This window comes from Ursus arctos, unplaced genomic scaffold, assembly GCF_023065955.2.
Source record: "Ursus arctos isolate Adak ecotype North America unplaced genomic scaffold, UrsArc2.0 scaffold_18, whole genome shotgun sequence".
NCBI classification, from domain to species: domain Eukaryota; kingdom Metazoa; phylum Chordata; class Mammalia; order Carnivora; family Ursidae; genus Ursus; species Ursus arctos.
In genome coordinates this window covers 36,258,579-36,264,013 of record NW_026622852.1, presented here as the reverse complement: position 1 = coordinate 36,264,013, position 5,435 = coordinate 36,258,579, and the positions used below count along the sequence as shown (strand labels likewise).

The following is a 5,435-nucleotide window of genomic DNA, read 5'->3' as shown; positions in this document are numbered from 1 at the left end:
ATTGATCCCTGATCCACATCTTGCCCCCGCCCCCATCCAAACCCCATTTCCTTGTTTTTTTGCCAGGAACCTTACCTGCAGCAGCTGGTGCTGGGAGTGGTCCAAGAAAGCAGGTGGTTAGATGGGGGCTTGGGAGCTGTGCTAACTGTTCTCAGCTGGTAAGGAGGGCCCCATCCCTGGTGGGGGGTGAAGCACAGGCGGGCCCTAACAAGGTGAAAACTTGTAGCAGTGGGGGGGGGGCCTGGGTGGCGCAGTCAGTTAAGCGTCCGACTTGGTTTCGGCTCAGCTCATGATCTCAGGGTGCTGGGATCGAGCCCTGCGTCAGGCTTCATGCTTAGTGAGGGGTCTCCTTAAGACTCTCTCTCCCTCTCCCTCTGCCCCTCCCCACTGCACTCTGTCTCTCCCTCTCAAGTAAATAAATCTTAAACCCCAAACCGTAGCAGTGCTGAGTTGGACGCCGTAACTGTGGGTGGAGTGTGTTTGCTGCTAGTGAATGCATCAGGCATTTGCGATTTGGGGGTTGGGTGGGGGGTGAGTAACAGTGGCTCTAAAGATCACAGTAGTAGACGGCCATGGTAAACACTATGGATGCCCCTACAGAAAGATAATGAACAGCTGAGCCCTAGAGTCAGGAATGGAAGACACAGGGCCTCTTTAATTGCATCTAGGGAAACTTGCATCCTTCAAAGAGGGAAGGCAGAATCAATTCAGAACAACCCTGAAAGAGTCCGAGTGGCTAAACTTCAAAGACAGTTGACTGCCCAACCAGGGCAAGTCTGTGAGGCCAAGGTATCCTGGGATCCTGGTGGATGAGTTAGGAACATCTGGGTGGATGTCTCTGAATGCTTCAATTCCCCAGACTCCTCTGAACCTTCTGAACCAGAAGCATGGTCCAGCCTTCCTCTCCCCTCAAGACAATCCTGAGGCCTCTACTTGCAAGGCAACATGTGCCCCACTACTCTCCAGGGCTCGCTTCAACCTCCTCTTCCCCCTCTGGAATCTCCTTTAGGAAATCTTTACCTTCCCTGAGATTAAAAGAATGTTCACATTCCTTTCCCCCCCAAATCAATACAGCTTTTATTGCGTCTTTAAGATATCACAAATAAGTCTGAAAAATCATCCGGCATCTTGCTGTTTCTGTAGCTAGATGACTTAGATCTTATTCATCAGTCTGCTGAACTGTTTCTTTTCAGAAATAGAGATACCATCCCAAACTTTTCTGATATCCTTTTTTTAAACTGCTGTGACATGCTGAATCAAAGCAGCTGAGTTTGATATAAGTTCAATGTCATTTCCTTCAAGAATTAACTCATCTTTCTGGGCTTGAGGAACTGAACAAGCAACACCTGGCCTCATCTGAACCCTGTGGACGTATTTCAACAGGAGAACCATGTTCCTGAATACCAACGTTGATGGAGAAGTGGGCACTCACAGTCCTCATCTGGTAAGGGAAGCCCAGGATAACGCGCCCTTGATCATGTTCTGTACATGACTACAGATAGTGCGAACAGCAGCCAGTTCTCTTCTTTTCCCCACCATTTGTCAGCTAGGAGCCTCTTCTTTTTCTTTCTAAGGAGACTGAGCTCTACATCGATGTGATTGAAGTCCCTTCTCAGGGCTCCTCTGGGGCCCTTCACGATAACAGTGTATCCCTTTAAAGTGATGTTGACATTTTCTGGAATGTAGACAGTCTGATTGCTGAGAATGGTCTTCATTCTTGCAGTAGATTTGGCAAAGAGAGCTGTTTATATTCCTATTATCAGTTTATTTATTTGCAGCATCCAAAATCTTTTTAATAACAAGGAAGGATCTGAGGTTAGTTTTTGTAGCCACGGTGGGCCAGTTGGCCTCTGGTGCACTTGGACTTCTGGTCCTTGGAACACTCATAGGGGTTGGTGGGGTTGTGTAGGGTTCACAGGGCCTTGTTGAAATGCCTGTGCACCTCTGGGCCCTTTCGAGGATCAGAGAACAGAATGGTGCCACAGCCCTCGTGGGAGTCCCGGGCCAGCTGGTTGAAGGTGACAATCTTGTTCCTGGCCTTGGTGTGGCTCGTGTGCAGTGCACACACCTTTATTTTATTTTATTTTTTTTTTAATGATTTTTTATTATATTATGTTAGTCACCATGCAGTACATCCCCGGTTTCCGATGTAAGGCTCGATGATTCATTAGTTGTGTATAACACCCAGTGCACCATGCAATACGTGCCCTCCTTACTACCCATCACCGGTCTATCCCATTCCCCCACCCCCCTCCCCTCTGAAGTCCTCAGTTTGTTTCTCATAGTCCATAGTCTCTCATGTTTCATTCCCCCTTCTGATTACCCCCCCTTTCTTTATCCCTTTCTTCCCCTACTGATCATCCTAGTTCTTATGTTCCATAGATGAGAGAAATCATATGATAGTTGTCTTTCTCTGCTTGACTTATTTCACTTAGCATTATCTCCTCCAGTGCTGTCCATGTTGTAGCAAATGTTGAGAACTCGTTCTTTCTGATAGCTGAGTAATATTCCATTGTATATATGGACCACAACTTCTTAATCCAGTCATCTGTTGAAGGGCATCTCGGCTCCTTCCACGATTTAGCTATTGTGGACATTGCTGCTATGAACATTGGGGTGCATATGGCCCTTCTCTTCACTACGTCTGTATCTTTGGGGTAAATACCCAGTAAGTGCACACACCTTTAACTCGGGGACCTCTGGGACACGCGCATCATCCATTACAGCTCCTACAAGCATAGTTGTTTTGTCTTCCTGGCAGCAAGCTCCATCTGCTCGGGCATCTAGGAAAGGAACAGAGGCTACCATTAGTGCAACTCGTGAACACCCTCTTCAGCACAAATTGGTTGAAGGTAGACACGGTTTGTCCAGCCAGATCTCTGTACAGATTAGCAGCAGCCTTGGTAGATGTCCTGGCTCTTGGGCTCCTTGAACCAAAACTTTCGGTCCCTGTTCTTATGGATGTCACTTCCCATGATGGTTTATGTCACCTCCCATAATGGTGCCTCCTGCTCAGCCAGGTCTGCAAAGCCCTTTTATGAGTTTCTAGAGTTTTACGTTTCACATTTAGGTCATTAGTCAACCAAAGATAGCCGAAGACACGCACACATAATAAGGTACCTTTACTTTTGTCTGGATGGAAGCCAGCTTCCCCAACACCATTCACTACAGATTCCATCCTATGTCCATTCGTTCTTGATGTCACTTCTTTCATACAACAAGCTCTCAGGTATTGTTACATCTGTTTCACAATGTTACATTTTCTTCCATTTTTTGCTTTGTCCCCTGCCTCCTTCTTTGGCTATGGCTTTGTACTATGTCTTCATAGTTTGTGAGTGAGGGGAGCGTGAGTGATAATTATTATCATTCCAGATGAAGACACTCAAGCTCAGACAATCTAAGCGACTTGTCCAAGAGCACATGACTAATTAGTGGCTGAACCAGGATTTGAACCCATGTCTGCATTATTTAAAAGACTGGGCTCTTTCCACTCTTCCAGGCTGTCCTCTTTTCCCGGGGAGGGAGAAGAGGTTGGGAGGGTACTTTGATTACATTGGCTTCATGCTTCTGGCATCAAAGGAGGTCATGTTTCTTCCCAGAAGGAACTGACATTTCTTTTTGGCTCCTGGAACCAAAGGGAGAAGCCACATTCTCTGCCGCTATTGCCTTATCCTTGGGAGCACACAGCAGGGTGGAGAGGAGCAGCTGTGAGCTCAGGGCCCAGAGAAACAGCCCTCCAGCGAGTGGGCTTCGTGCTTCCTGGACTGTGGCTGCAAGCGAGGGCTGAGAAACTGCAAATTGTCTTTATCTTTTTGAAAATAGATCAGACCGTATCTGTCTCCCCGGCTAAAAACAAAATAAAGAAATGACACGACACCCCCCCCCGCCACCACCCACCAAGAAAACACAGAACCCGCCGCGTCTCCGCGATGAAGCAATAGGCTGCAGACTTTTTGTGTTTCTGTTTCTTTTTAGCCAATAAATCTCTTTTTTTCCTATAATAAAATCATATGCAGGAGCCCCAAATGAAAAACAACTAAGTGCGGCTTTATGAAAGTGCAGCTTTTATTTTATTTTACCTTATTTAATTTAATATGTTTATTTATTTTTGGTGCAAAAAGGTCGCTTTATTAAAGCACGGGGCCAGCACCCATGGGCAGAAAGAGCTGCCTAAAGTGTACCTTTTAGAGTCTAAAGTGGAGCTCTCTGCAGTTTCCTCCTGTTCCTGACGCCCAGTGGGTGTTCAGTAAGTGTGTATGGTTTTGATGAAGTAGGCTTGGGGGCCTGTCCATGGAACCCACTGGGCATCCACTGACCTTGAAGTCAAGCAGGAGCCTCTATGATGACACTTAAAAGCTTAACTTTGGCCTTGTCCTAACTTAACGTCCCATGTCCTAGACCGACACCAGAGCCATGCTCACCAGCTCACCGTTCCCAAATTCGCCCGGTCCTTTCTTATACCTGTGCCTTTGCAAAAGAAGTTCTCTCAACCTGGAGTGTCTTTTCTTCCCATATCTCCTGCTGTGTGAACCACCAAACCTTTGTGCTCCAGCTCACGCATCCCCTACTCCATGAAGCCTTGCTGGATTTCTTGCCCCCTGCCCTGGAAGCCCCATCTTTGTGCTGATTGTGCACCTGCTGTCGTACTTGTCGTGGTGGTAGAGCTCTGTCCCAGAACTCCTCAGGACAGGGTTCGGGCTCTTTGTCCCCATCCTCAGTCTGGCATTCGGTCTCTTGGTGCTCAACAAATACAATGTGGATAAATAAATGAAGACGTGAATCGATACATGAATCTGGAGACACTAGTCAACCCACTAGAGGTCTGCCATGGGAGGGTCGAGCCTGGGACAGCTCTCCCAGAAAGATCAACAGGGGTCAACACCCAGCAATGTGTGGCAAGCCCCAAGAACGTGGCTGTGGCTATGTCACAGGCTGGGAGGGGTAGGAATCATTGAGGCTGGTCTCCTACCATCCATAGCCGTGAAGTGGCAGCCAGTCAAGTGTTGGTTCTTGCAAGGGTAGGGGTCTCTTCCTGCCTGAGGACTCCTCTCTTCCAGCACCCACACTTCCCTCTCTGTTCTTCCCAGACCTGGGCCTTAGAGAAATCACTCCTACCTCCATAGCCTCTGGACCATCCTGGGGAAGAGCCCCTTCCTCATTCTAAGTCCTGAGTTTCCTTTGGAGTCTTGTAGTTGGCTGTTCATGGGCAGATGCCAACAGCCCCTTTCATGCCGGAGAACTTGCCTGAGGCTCCTTCCCAGACAGTGATCCTTCTGGAGGTCTGGAGGTCTTGGGTCCTGCCTTATTAATCATTCTCTCTGCTGGCCCATGGGGGTGCTTCGTGCTAGGCTTTGTCTTAGAGGCTCAATGAATATTAACTACCCAGCAGATCTGTGGAAACACAGAAAGGTCAGCAAAACCATCGACAAGCTCAA

At 47.8% G+C, this 5,435-nt stretch overlaps 1 pseudogene; it reads right to left on the bottom strand.

Moving 5' to 3' along the window:
- Positions 1-1,159: 1,159 nt before the first annotated feature.
- On the bottom strand, positions 1,160-2,058 carry LOC113260263 (60S ribosomal protein L9-like; annotated as a pseudogene).
- Between the last annotated feature and the right edge of the window lie 3,377 nt (positions 2,059-5,435).